The following is a 15169-nucleotide window of genomic DNA, read 5'->3' as shown; positions in this document are numbered from 1 at the left end:
TCGCTGCGTGGCAGTGATGTGGGTGTCGTTTTTATGTCCCCCGTATTTCTCGCGCTGGCAAACATGGAACTGAAAGGAAAGTGGTCGCGGCCAATGCCCTGGCCAGGCGTTCCTCGTTCGTTTTGGCAGCGCACCCGCAGCGCGCCAGTTGCGCTTGTACTTTTCGAAATTCCAACCGCGTTTGTCGTTATCCGCGATTTGCGCACAATACTACGTTGCTTGGCGGAGCCTCTCACTTCACTTAATTTTTCAAAGCGAAGCGTTCCTTGAGAGCCCTTCCTGCCTTTAACGACTTTGGGTGCCGTTGCTGCTATTTGCCGAATGGCGCACGTAAACACACACACACACACACACACACACACAAACACACACACACACACACACACACACACACACACACACACGCGCACACACACACACACACACACGCACACACACACACACACACACACACACAAACACACACACACACACACACACACACGCACACACACACACACACACACACACACACACACACGCACACACACACACACACACACGCACGCACACACACACACACACACACACACACACACACAAACACACACACACACACACAAACACACACACACACACACACACACACACGCACACACACACACACACACACACACGCACGCACACTCACTTTACACAAACACTCATACCCACACATACGCGTGCGTGTGTGTCGGGGATTCTTGCGCAGGCGGGGCCTCCTCTACGTAGGCTTAGTTCGCCGCCCTATAATTTCTTGGAGCAGTTTATGCAAGTCTAAGCTGTATACATTATAAGCTTTCAGGGGAGATTTCAACGAGACAAACATGCGCATACATGCGTAAAGTCTAAACCTCTTAGCAGTTTTCATATTTCATAATCACTTTCTAGAACTTTTTTTTTTTTTTTCATTTCAGCAACTATGTTCAGCGAGTGGCTCTGAGAAGCTCTCCCTGAGTTTTCAGTACATTTTCGTTCACCGAGTGCAGCGCATCTTGCGTGAGTGAGCAGAGAGCACTTAATGCGGGAGAGTGGACTTTTTATCGCTAAGTGTTTTTGACTTTCTATTTGGAGGGAAAAGAAAACGCTCGTTCCGTGAACGCAGCCAAGCGCCCGGACCAGCGGAACGCCCATCCATGCCAGCCAAAATCAGTAGCGGGGAGCGCTCAAAGAGCAAATGCTCGTTTAGTGCAGCATTCAATTTTCTCAGTTCTCAGCGAAAAAAAAAAAGAAATAACACTGAAACGAGCCTTTGGCTCAGTGCAGATTGCGTACACGATTTATTATGCAGAGGAGCATCGTTCAAGGAGAGTTTTGGGAGGGCGGGGATTGTACACGGTTAACTACATAATTCCTCCGCGGCAGCATCGAGTGATCTCCGACGAGCCTTCAGGGGCTCACGCAATACGGTGTGCTTTCGAGTTCGCTTACACCCAAGTGTACGCACTACGCTTGCACGCGCAACAAAAAAAAAGGGGGGGGGGGAGGGGGTACCGCATATGCGGCCAACGATACGGCTCACGTGCGCAGATGCGCAGACATATCTTCCGCGAGGATTGGCCCTATCAATGGCGCTTCAATAACAGAGCCGCAGAAAAGGAGCTCCCGCCGCTACAAAGGGAACAATGAAGATCGCTTTTAAGCGAATAGAGAGCCCCTCGCCTCAGTCAGTCGGCTCCCGTTTCCCGGCCGCCCATCCCGTGGCTGCTACGGGAGACGGGGCGCGCGTCTTCCGTAATACTGCTGCTCCACGTAGACGAAACTGCTTATCTTCGTGTTTCTTTCCGCGGAATTCTCAAAAAGGAAGAAAGAAAGAAATAAAGAAAGAGAGGGAGAGAGAAAAGGAGCACGGTACGACAATGGCTGCAGATAGAAACGTTGATCGAAAGAGTGGGAAGCGATGGGAGCCCGTCCTCTGCCGTAGCTGGAAACGCGCGTACGCTGTGAACGGCACAAAAACAAGAAACATATGTCGTCGGCGGCGAAATGGACCACCCGAGCTGCATACCTGTTGTTGCTGCCGCTATCTGCCTCTGTCTCCTTCTTGTCTTTTGCGCGGTCGTGTCTATATGGCGTTTACAAACCGTATATCTATGTCGTCGGTCAAAAGGCGTAGACAATGCGATATCCCAAATGGGACCATTCTATATCGTAAACCCAGATCGGATCCTTGGGATCTAGAGTGCGTGCCCGCGCTATGGGCCGCGGGAATTTTCTTTCAGCTTTCTGGTCGGATCGGTGTTCCTGACATAAAAGCAGCGGAAAGCGTCTACTTTCGGTCTTCTTCTTTTTTCTTTCTTTCTCTAAAAGAGCGTTCACGCAGACTTTTTTTTAAAAGGCCACGAGTCGACCTTCTCGTGTAACTTGCGATAACCATGCTTGTCTTCGGGTCAGCACACGTGCACGCTGTAACCTGAGCGAGTGCGCTAGGTCGCTTTAAAGCCGGGTCACAATCGACTCTGATCTTGCCGGGAACAGCACGAGAAAAAATTCGCACTGCTGTGATCCGCGTCGGTAACATTGGCTACGTTATTATTATCGATATCATCCTATCGAAGCTTACGAAACCCGCAAATGAACTTAAAATAAAAGAAAAGTATATGTTCTTCAGAAATAAGGTTCCTTGTTGTGCGTATTCTTAACGCAGCCAAATTTCGCAATTTTATACCCACGTTCTCGACGGCCCTCGGTTAAAGCGCGTAGCAAGTTACTATTTCGGGACTGGGCCTTCAGGTAATAATAGTGTGTCCGTAAGTCATGGTGCACTTTTGACCGATCACAGGAAAGCAACGAAATAAGATAGAGATGTGAAATCTCAACCGAATAAAAGGAAAGCTCCCCAAGTTTCCGCAGTATGATGTGTAAGGGTGTGCGCACGCAGCACTGCGCAACAGTGGATCAGCCCACGCCAGTCGAGATGTGGACGGTACAGAGGAAAGTTCAGTGTGCTCTGTGGCTTGCTAAATTCTGACTCCATTAGGATTTTACTTGCGGGGTTATGTGGAGCAACATGCGTACACAGAACGTATCGATGACTGATAATTTAAAACAGAGAATCACAGGCGTTATTCACTGTGTTACACCAGGCGTCCTTAACCGTGTGTGGGAAGAACTTGAATATCGTTTAGATGCGCGCAGGGCAACAAATGCAGGCCACATCGAACTTCACTGAACAGGTGTGAACCTTGGGGAGTTTTTCGTTCGTTTGGTACAAATTTCATATTTCCATCTTGTTTATTTGATTTCCCGTGACCTGTCAAAAGTGCACTATCACTTAACGGACACACGCATTTTACCATTGCTGGTCTATTGCACAAAGCGAGTCGGGCACTTTCTTTTCACGGGAATCATACGTTCATACTATGTTGTAATAACTGCCAGTTAAAATGCTACCTTCGAAAGTGAGCCATACTACACTCATCGTAGGCGGCAAAGTAACAATGTGCTGGAACACACGGCAGAATGACACGGCCATCTAGCACCTTGTCGTGCCTTTCTGTCCTATGCTCATATGGTGCACCAGCCAAAAAAACTCTGCCGTAGGTGATACTCCTAGGTTAATCGTGAAAACGCGCGATCTGCTTTCTGTCTGCATGATTTGAAGAAAACCACAAGAAAAAGCTTTATACGTTCTGGAAATAACGACCGAGTGGAAACGTAGCTTCGTAACTATTGTTAAAATTGCGTATGTCGACAGTGTTCTAAATGCGTTATTTTAAGAACATGCCAGTGATGCATATGTGGTGCAAAGTGGTTGCAAAGTGGTGCAAAGTGGTTGCAACAAATACTACAAATATTGCGTTATTTTGGTCATAGATAATTTATCTTTTTACAATTATTTTAGCTGATATGTCGCTACATATAGTTAGTTCTTAAAATGCCACATGGATTACTCCTTGGGTACATGCTTGTGACCTCCTGTTATTCTAAAGTTAGAAGCATAACAATGTTAAATTTCAAATTACAAATAAAAATTAAAATCCCACGTGGTTGAAAAGAGGGAACCTACAATAGTGCTCAGGACATGGCTCTCCTGATCATACATTTCAATGTGACAGATCTGAAAGGCTTCGGTTCAAGGCACGCTTTAATAACATAGAAGACCATAGGAGTTAATAGGTCCTGTTTTACTGTACGGACTCCGCGAAAAATGAACAAATTGTACAAACATACCCACATCCCTGTCTCTTTCAGCGAACACTTGCGAGTTAAAAGTTGATATGGCAGCCATGTTCTTCGTCTTGATACTTTTCGAGACGGAATGGCTTCGTTCTGCTCCCAGCTTTCTTCTACACATTTCTTCTAGCAGCTACTGTTCTGCAATCTTCTCATCTCCTTTCGCGTACGTCACTTACTGAAACGTGCACTCCCATATATTACCGAGTGCTGTTCAAACAACGTGTACATTGTATCTCTCCTTGTGTATTTATGTCTGTTATCTTTCTCTAAATTTTATTCTATTGCCGACTTTTTTCTCGTCGTGCGGCTGTTCAATTTCTTTCCTATTGGAATTCTATCCTTTTGTACCATAGGTATCCGTAGTTGTCCGTTATCCTTCCTTGATATCTCCCCATGCGTCAGTATTCAGACCTATAGTTGTTCGTGGAGACATAAAATGAAGTTGATTGATTGATTGATTGATTGATTGATTGATTGATTGATTGATTGATTGATTGATTGATTGATTGATTGATTGATTGATTGATTGATTGATTGATTGATTGATTGAAAACGCAATGAGCAGTGCTCATAGATCACGTGAAAAAGAAGGAGTCGCGATTGTAGCTTGAAAGTCCTGTAAAACTACGTGTGTAACGTCCATGCAACGTCGAAAGCTCCATGTCAGCCATTAGGCATCAAACTTCGTTAATTGAAGTCGCAACTGAGAACCAATCTCTCGCGAACTATCGTCCCACGCTCACTGGCGGTAGTCCACAAAACAGTCCCGCTAATTTTGATAGCCGGAGCACTGATTCACGGCTTACCAAAGCCCCCCACCTAACTATGCACTTCGTTCAACGCCAAAACTACACAAAACGTGTTTTCCGATGTTGTTCAGCTGTTCCTCTCCTTTGCCGCCTCCCAGACCCGCGCCCGCTTCGAAGCGCTTTGCAGTGAGCACCCGCACAGAGCTGTTCGTGCTAAACGACGTTGCAGTGGGTGGGGGCTGCAGGCTGCGACACCCAAGAGCAGAGACGTGGAAAATTGCTGCGTTGTAAGCGACGGACCATTGAGCGGAGACGATCGGGGCCCTTGTGTGCGGGCGCGCCGTACATGGCCGCCCTTCAGCTATGCCTCGCTCCCGAGCTTAAAACGACTCGACAATGGGAAGATGTCATCCCTCGCTCGCCGCCAAACAACTGCCGCTTAAATTTATTGTTGTTACGTCGTCTTTCATTCCCATTTATCTATTTCCTTTTTCTCCCGTCCCGCTGCTTTCTGCACGTGCTCGCGTCAGCCTCGCCCGTGAGTGCCTCCTGTCCTGGCCGGTGCCCCGGACAACACGAAGCTCGCCTCGACCCACAGAATCGACCCCGATAACGTTTATGTCGAGCGAATTCGCTCTGCCTGGCGACCACGAAAAGAAACGCGGCCGGTCTCGATTTCCCGACCGTAGCGCCCCCTGGATGGGATGCGTGCGCAGGCGCGCGCTCCCCAATATCGCACCATAACTTCAATCGAGCTGCCGATCTACTACCAACTCCTCAAACGCCCTCTCCTTCACCCTTGCCTCATTGTTCGTCGTCGGGGCTAATTTTATTCGGATCTCAGGCGTCGCCATTACACGCCCTTCCCGTTCCCCATACGTCCCTGTGAACGTGATTTTCACGGCACGCGTTATCGGTGCCTACAGTAGCGCCGTCACTGCAGCGATCCGTCGTGGACCTTTCAAACCGTCGCTGTCCTGGGATGCGTCGACGCGCCGTCAGCCAGCTTCGTTCAGCGGACATCATTGTTCTTTATTGTTTATCCCTCCTCTTCCCAGGGTTATCCGACCATCGTTGACGCCGTTGGGTCCTGAAAGTCGCCAAGCTTTACAATTTCTCGTCACGCAGGGATCTCAGCATTCTTTATTAGTTTTTTCTTTCCCCTATTCCCTGATCATGTATCGGTGTGATGCGCTGCGAGGCGACACGGTCCCTCGCCAATTTTTTTTCTTCCACAATTTGCATAAGCGTGTTAACGTCACTGCTATTTTTTACGTATCTCCCACGCGCGCGCACGCTCTTTTGAAGCTCGCGCAATGGAGCTCGGGTAAATGTGATTATGGAACATTAACGGCTTTGCGATTCTACGTTGTCCAGATGAGCGTTACTCCGTGCGAGGTGGACGAAAGTTTCGTTCTTCAAAGCGATTATCCCGCTTCGAAGACTGGCAAGACAAAAAGCCCTGCTCGTATATCTTCTCCATAATTCGTTAGTCCGAAACGTTAATTTGCACCATGGAGCATAAAATTGAGAGTCTCAACCTTGGTAAAGCCATGGTGAGCTGAAAGTATCTCGTTCTTTTCGTGCGATTGTACTGAGAGAATTTGGAGCGCGAAATCTCTGGGGGAGAAAGATAAAGGTCAGCACGTGTACTCGTTGTACACATTAGTTGGCCTTCGATCACGTAATAGTAATATTGAAGCAAACTGTAGTTAAAATAAGGGGTCATTGTCGTTCGATGTTGCTGGATATCTTTAGTTAATTTGCTTTGTTACCGAGGAAAGCATTGCCTAGGATACTGCCGCTGTAAAGACGCTGTATTTGGACGAAAAAGTAAAACTTTTTAATGTAGAAGTAAGCTTTGCGTACTTTTGCTTTTTTTCAGTCGTCTCTGGTATTTACAGCAATATCGAGCGGCATACGTGTTCCGGAGCAAACGTCCTCGTGAAAACATCTCGTAAACTCTCTGACCAATAGCAATACTGCTCGAGCACTCGTCATGTTCTTGTACGACCACTCTTTTCGAAATGATAGGCGCACGTATTTGCTGCGATTTCGAACCTTAGCCCATCACACACCCTGCAACTAAATCCAAGATGTCTGTCCAGAAAGTCTCTTTTGAAGCCCCTTTATAAAGGTTTCCATTTGTGTAGCACGCCTCTTTTTGGCGCGACATGCGTCGTATTTTCTGGCTTGCAACATGGGCTTGGCGTTTCGTGTATATGATTTTGAGGAGTCGTTTGAGTAGCGTGCGTCTTTTTGCCGCATTCTCCGTTTCGCGACATGCGTCGTCTTGTCTGACTCGCCGCATGCACTTAATTGGAGTGGCGAATCGTAAGGCTTGCCCAATTTGTATGGCATACACCTTGGTGTTTGCCGTCCGTATGTTTCCTTCTTCGTTTTTAGTGGACAAGTGGTGAGTTGTGGGGTTTTGCCAAATTTCTGTGGCAGACATGCTTTTGCCCGTGGACGACTCCTTCCTTTTCAGCGTACCAGTGGTGAGTAGTGGGGTTTGTTCGATTTCTGTGGTACATAGGTGCGATAGGGGCTTTTGCACACGAATAGGCGGAATGCCTTGCATATGTATTCCGCCGAAGAGGCGGAATACATATGCAACTTTGCCGTAAAAATCCGGCGTCCGGTGGCGTCTTGGACACAGATGGTACAAACAGTGACGTTACCCAGTGATGACGTCGCGTTACTTTAGGCGACATGGTCACTTGGTCAAGGGTGGGACAATCCCGGGAGTAGCGCAAAACCAGGTGGGGTGCAGAAAGCTCAGGGCGGGACGGGGGGGGGGGGGGGGGTAGGGGCCACAATCAGATGAGAACGTCGAAGTAATTTATTGTGTGTCTCGTGCGTTGATGCGTTCGTCATTCATAATGATACTGAGCGCGAACACTGCGCAGGCTGCGTCTTTGTCATCTCGCTTGCCCTCTGTCTAATGTTCGCGATCAGTACCATTTGAATGACTTGTTCCAACTTGCCCAACTAGCAACCTTGTTGAGTCATACGTTTGACCTGTTCTCTCCTCAGGATTAAGCTGAAGGGAGTGCCAATTTTTAGCTGTCGACTGCCTCACTCATGCAAGTCCTTCAAGAGTTAACGCGGAGGCCTATACAGGCAACCGCACTCGCCCACTTTGTACCTTGCATTTAGATCGGAGAATCTTGTACGGTACGCGCGAATTACACAGGTGCGTCGTCCGGCCCAACATACTCGGCATGGGGTACAACACAGCATCCTTCGTTCAGCTCCATTGTTGCCTTTGTTCTCGCAGCGCCCCTTCATCGCTACACTGTCGAGACAAAGAGACACGCGTCCACCGCTGAGCTTCTTTTGTGCGACTTACAAAGTTCGTGTATCAAGGAGAGACAATGGTGACTGCTCTGTAGAGGGGGGATGAGGTGTCGGAAGTGGTCGCTGTGGGGTGGACGGGAGGAGAATCAGCAGCTCACGAGCATTCAGAGAGGAGAGGAAACTGTGGGGAACCGAGGACGAGGGAGGATGTCGATGATGCTTATTACTGGAAAGAGTAAAGAAGAGGAAGGAGGGAATTCCCCGCGAGAAGGTGTCAAAGCACGTTCCGTCGTTGGCATCCCCTTTTTGTTCGCACGACGAAAATCCTGAAGAGGCCCGTGGTTGTTGGCGGTGGTCGCTTTCTCGGCGAGCCACCCTACGGCGAGCGCACGTCCAAGTCCCGCTGAGAGCTCAGCAGTGGGCCGACGCGGTCTCCGCGATGTCCCGGTGATGCCACGTGCCGACACACAATGGCGTGAAAAGTCCAGGTGTGAACGGCGAAAAATGCCGCTGCGGTAGCTATCGTCGATGAAGAGTGCACGCGCCAACGGCTGTCGCCTCTTCATTTAGGTGCAAGAAGAAAAGGCTCGCGGTTGCCTGCGGTTCGAGAACAGGGACCCCGAAAAAAAGAACGCCTGTCGTGCAAGAGTAAGAGTAATAGTCTGTGTAAAGTGGCCTTCTCTTCTCGAGCGACCCCGTTTAGAGAGTTTCACATTTCTTTTTCAACTGGTGCCCTTATTTGCTTTTGTATGGTTATGCCGAATACCGCCGTTGCGCGTCGAATTCACTGCCATTGCATACGGTGAAGCTTTAGAGAATCCTGACACGTTTCCTTTCGGCTTGTTACGAATGAACGTTTCTTTTAACGTTCGCGCGTAGGCACGCACACGTGGACCAGCTGTTGGCAAGGAAGGAATCGAGCGCTCTCAGTGCCCTTTCTGTTTTGGATCAAGTTGTAAGTCCTGTATGGAAATGTTATTGCGGTAGCGGTAACATGAAACGCGGAAAGCAAGAATGACGCGGCGTTTTCTTAAACGCCTGAAGCGCTCTAGGTGGTCAGTGCGCTAGCAACGACAAAATCCGTTCTGCCGTGACTTAATAACCCACCTGTAAGGAGAATCACATTAGGTGCTTTTTTTTCCAGTTTTTTAAATACACGGACGTGACATAATAAGGCTGCGTGCTACACACGCGATGAAGTTGGTCTGCCAGAACTGCTGTAAGCTAACCAATTAATAGAGCGTGCTTCTGATGAAACGATGTTGTCTATGCATGGAGCACTGCGCTTAATGCCATGCTGTGCGTAAAGCCACACTGCGCCATGCTATACTCTACCATCGGGTGTTCATATTTTCTTGGCGTGGCCTAAACGACGTACGAATACGTCCAGCGCTCAAACGAATCGCAACAGTCAGAGCTACAGACATCGGTCTAAGCGTCAAAGAGTAGTGAGCAATTACATTTTAATGACTACAGAAAAAGTTGAGGATTGTTAGCTAGCATATCGGGCTGCCGAGTGTACGGTATACACTGCTCACCATTCGTGTAACCCTTTAAAACATCTTAATCGAAATAATTTAAATGTGTAATGAAAATGTCTTTAGGTAATAAATAACGTTCAGTGAATATATAGTTATTAGATGAATTACGCAAAACTGTTGCAACATAACGAGCCATCTTGTACCGCATAAGACTGCAGCCGCAGCAAAGTTTGGGACTTTTGTATTGAAGAAAAGTCCGCAATGGCACCAACTTTATAAGAGAGAATGTCCGTTTTACGGACATTCTCACTTGTACGTTGTCTCACATATACGTTGTACTGAGGGGGGGGGGGAGGAGGGGAGGGGGGGAGGGGGGGGAGGGGAGGTCAGCCGAATACCTTAGGTTGGTATACATAGGGTCTTTAATGTGCGCATAAATCTCACACGTACATTTCAGACCCTACCTAAATGCTGTCACCGCGGCAGTCAACTGAGCCTGCAACCTTCCGCTCACTGGCGGAGAGCTTTATTCCAGACACCATCGCGGAGAAAAATACGCAACAATACAATGCACTGACTTGTGACCTCACCCTCTTTTCAAAGCGAAAGCCATGAAAGCTATGTATGTCTCATGCGAACGTAACCTTGAACGGAAGTCCGGTGTGAGAGAAGTGAAGCAGAAAAGATCACGTGATGTCTGCGAACGTCATACAAAAGCGAATGAAAGCATGAATGTGCACATACATGATACTCAAAGCAAATTAAGGGAATAGTGAATCCATTAGTGAAAGTTAATTAGTGAAATTTAGTTGTATAACGCGACTAATAAAAGCAACAAACAATTAAACCAAGAGAAGCACGGGAGACGTAATTCTTTGTTTTCTTAGCTGTAGTGCAATATTTTGACGTAAATTGAAAGGAATTAAAGCGGTCAGAAAAAATCACGCTTTCCGTTGGTGTCCAACGACGGAAAGAGTGATTTTTTCGTCCACTTTAATTTCTTTCAATTTACGTCAAAATTATTACACGACAGCTCAAAAAAGCAACGAATTACGTCCCCCGTGCTTTCCTTGGCTTAATATTGTCTGTTGGTTTCATTAGTTGTGTCTATCAAAGAAACGAGCCCCATGAACGGTTCCCCTTCTCTCGTACTTCAATTGTACAATGGTTTTCAAACCAAATTGATTAATGAGTTAATTAGTGAACGTTAGACGTTGATAAAAAGTGCACGGCAAAATAGCCACACCGGATGGCGTTCGTCTTCGAATCATCTAATAGTATCTTCGACTGGTCGTTTGAGAGCGCTCTGAGTGCGTTTGAAACTGTTGAATTCAACAGCTTTAAACCTTTTCAACGAGAACAAGCACGTATGCAGGTCATTTTTCTCCTTCCTGATCATGTTTTGACCCGATAACGTTAGTAGAAATGGTTAGTTGCTATTTTACATACTTTTTTTCAGCTCCTGCGGAGCACTCGAAAACGACCAGTCGAAGATGCCATAAGTCGAATTGCTCTGAGCTTTCCTTTTTGTGTGCGTGTTCGCCTTCGGTGCTCTTTCGTTGTGCTATCAATTTACGCCTTGGCCTGTCCACATTCCATCACATCCCGGCATCGCGTTTCACACCGGGTTCAAGAACTTAATCGCGGCTGATGCGTAAGAACTTCCTACTTCAAGGAGTGCGTCTGAGCAAAAGCGATCGAAGCCCGTGCTCGGGGCCGCTGTGCTCGCACCGTGTAAGGAAGCGGCCACGTATGTGCTACGTCACTGGCTGCTCGCAGAGACAAGTGGAGAAATGGTGATGTACGAGCGACGATCGCTCCTCGGGGCACGAAGGAGACACGGAACTCCCGAGCATGGGCCGACTTGTCCGAAATGACTTTCTTATTGGAGGCATCCTTGCGTCTGACCTGCTTGTCGCGACTCCGCTCCTTTGATCGAGAGCGCGGTGTCGCTTTTTGGGGTGATATACCGTGTAGCACTGACGTTGCTTTTAGGCTGCAGCCTCGTCCGTCGATGTCCTGAGACCACCGCACGAAGGCGGATGCGTTAGCTAATCCATCTATATGTATGAAAGTTGTAAGGCGCAAAGAATGACCTGCCGGGATAAAGAAGGGAACGCAATTTTTGTGCTTTAAAGCATGCAGCGAAAGAAATAACATCCCTGGAGCTTCACGGAATTACTTGGATGAGTGAAGGCGAGAATCACCGGTTTATCGTCGATGAAGTTTCGATTCTCCGCAGACGTGAGAGAGACGTTATAACGGGCAGAAAGTTGTATCGGTGACCAAGTGCGCAGTTTCACGTGCGCATCTGTCTGTTCTGTGCGAAATACATGTTCTCTGTATAATCTTAACTGTATTTTTTGGGCCAGTGAGTCTTTTAAGGTGAATAGCTTTGTTTGTCTTTTCCGGAACCTTTACGGGATCGGGCGATAGGTGGTGTATGAGGCGCGGTCTGTCGTGCGTGGTATTTTTTGTGTTGTCTGAAGGCTTGTATAATGAATGAGGCCTCTTGAACCACCCTCTCCCCTTGTGGTGACTGCACAACAAAAGGATGTATTCCAAATGGCACGTTTTCTCTCCCTCTTCCTATTTATTTTTATTGCCGTTATTCAATTCAATCAGATGCAGTATAGAGATATGCCAACAGTTGTAAAGTAGTAGTAGTAGTAGTAGTAGTAGTAGCAATAATAATAATGATAATAATAATAATAATAATAATAATAATAATAATAATAATAATAATAATAATAATAATAATAATAATAATAATAATAGTTACAGCATATTTCATACCCTCATGAAGCACCGATCGTTATAGAGGAAGATCACGTAAAGCATCGGACAGAGTGCGCTGTAACTAAACCACGCGCAGTCACGTGTTCCTCTCAAAGCTCATGTCGTATACGAGCGCACGTTACATCACAAAAAGTGGCACAAAGCCATATCGTCTCCACAGTTACCGTTTCTCCAGATGCTCAGCACGCGGATGCGTCCAGTGCGAGCACATGTATGTCTTTCGCAAGCATCATGCAGTGAGAGCATTCATACATCGCTCAATACGCCTCAAACAGCCAATTGCGTGCACGCCCGGAACACGACGCCCGTTGTTTTCCCTATTTACTTACCGAGAGCATCACGCACAGCCGTACAGCCGACGATCGCCAGATGCAGACATCGGGCGCGCACGACTTCCACTGGCAGCAGTATATATAAAAGGCGATAACGCGCGCGTACGAGAACACATGCATACCACCTCGGCTATACGTGTGTTTTATTTCTTACATTATGCGCGTCGCTATGCGAACGTGTCAGAGAGATAGAGCAACTTCTGCACGCCAGACGGCGGCGATAGCGAGCTGATCGCCTCTGCGTCGTTAGTGAGCGCACGATGCACGGAATGGTCTTGGCGATTATTACGTTTCCAACAGTGACAGATTTATCGGCTCGACGGCCTACCAAGAACAGAAATCTGCCGCAGATTGAGCCCAGGCTGGGCCGGGTTACTGTACAGCTAAAGCGGGAAAACCGTTCGTCCTGTCCATAATTTTGTTTCCGTCATCAGCCGACCGCGGGAAATGTAAACTTCCAGCGAGCGATCGCTAAGTCTTCCTCCACCCAACGATCCAACTGATAAAAATGCCTGTACGTTGGCTCGGGAAAAGTGTAATACGTGCTGTATGCTGGAGCGCTGGTGGTGCAATGAGAAATTTATCCTTCTGTGGATGGGTCTGTACTGTGGCTCTAGCAACGAGACGTGCCGGAATCTTTCGGGAAGACAGCCATTACGATGACGACTATGACGATATTCTGCAAGGTCAACCCTTGGATCACGTCCGGAGGTGATTCTTCGAGGCGATCCTGTGCCAATTTCCAGTGGCATCAGCGCTTGTCCGACAATCAAACGCTGATGTCGTCAGCTCGCGAAGGAAATGACGAATTTTGTAAATGTATATACGAAAAAAAAAAGGAGACGGATAGTAAGTTCGAAACAACTAAGAAGTTCGCAGCACATAAAAGTACTCTTTGTGGCTTCGAACTTCTGCGCATTGGTGTGGTAATATCGTGTGATACTAGAAGTAGCGATGGTATTGCAACAATAAATTTGTTGGAAGTATAGCGCCTGTGTCCTTCGTCCTTGTTTTCTGTGTGCCCCGCCACGGTGGTCTAGTGGTTATGGCGCTCGACTGCTGACCTGAAGGTGGCGGAATTGAATGGCGGCCGCGGCGGCTGCATTTTCGATGGAGGCGAAAACGTTTGAGGCCCGTGTACTTAGATTTAGGTGCACGTTAAAGAACCCCAGGTGGTCGAAATTGCCGGAGCCATCCACTACGGCGTCCCTCATAATCATATTGTGGTTTTCGGCCGTTAAACCCCAAATATTATGATTGTTTTCTACGCGCTTTTAGCTCTTTCAAAATGGATTACCAACGCGCCCAAACTGCCGCATTGGTGGCCATAAAAAATTCGGCAGGTCCCACGCGCCGTGGGAATCGATGTTATGCGAAGAATGCGGCAGGAAGGTGACTGTGGTGTAATTTTTTTCCTTGCAGCGAAACGCTACGAAATGACGCTAAAGATATATGCGCAAATGCTATACGCACACACATATGTTGAAGAGTCGCACATGTGTTATATAACCAGTTGTTTACAGCTGTGTAACGATGCCAACAGCAACATGGGTATTAACAACACCAGACGCGGTAAGCTGATATGTAGTGCTTATACTTGTCGGTTATGATGGAGAACGCACGCACGTTTCGCGAACCCGTGTGCATGTGTGGAAGGAATTCTTCAGAGTTCTCAGGTAGATGGCGGCGAGCGAAATGTCTTTGTTATTGTAATTTATGTGCCCAACGCAAACCTCGCCGATTCCGCTGTTCAATGTCTGGCGGCCACCGAAGTGGGATGCGGCCTATGTTGAAGTTGCGCATCGCCGTGTTCATATAAGTGGCCACGCCTCCACACCAGCAGAAGCAGCTTGCTGTGGACGACACAGTGGGCTCATCGCTCCAGGTTTCAGAAAGTGCTAACATGCCAGTTTCTGTGAGCAGAGCGTCTTTTTCGAGGTCGTGCACGTGCGCGTGCACAGACTGTACGATGAGAGCGGCGAGTCTGGGGTGATTGTTGTGGTTGTGGCATCGAATGAAGGTGGCAGCCCGCTGCAAGACAATGTATAGAGGCCTGTTTGCTGGCCGGGTCATGTCGTCGACAGACTGTCTGTCGATAGAGCCGGCAACATGTCGGAACCTGAAGTCACCTTTTCCGTTGGTAAGGTATAGGCAGTCGTGGCTGGAAAGCGCTACGTAGACCAACTTCAGTGGTTGGCGCTTATCGTATCCGTAGACTACCTGGCTATATGTGGCCCTTCGTGGCTTATCTATAGTAATGGCGTTTGCTTGCGCAAGGGGAAACTGCGTCCTGTTACACGAGATATTTTTC

This window comes from Rhipicephalus sanguineus, chromosome 2, assembly GCF_013339695.2.
Source record: "Rhipicephalus sanguineus isolate Rsan-2018 chromosome 2, BIME_Rsan_1.4, whole genome shotgun sequence".
Lineage (NCBI taxonomy): Eukaryota > Metazoa > Arthropoda > Arachnida > Ixodida > Ixodidae > Rhipicephalus > Rhipicephalus sanguineus.
The sequence above is the reverse complement of the archived record's forward strand: the minus strand, read 5'-3'. Positions refer to the sequence as shown.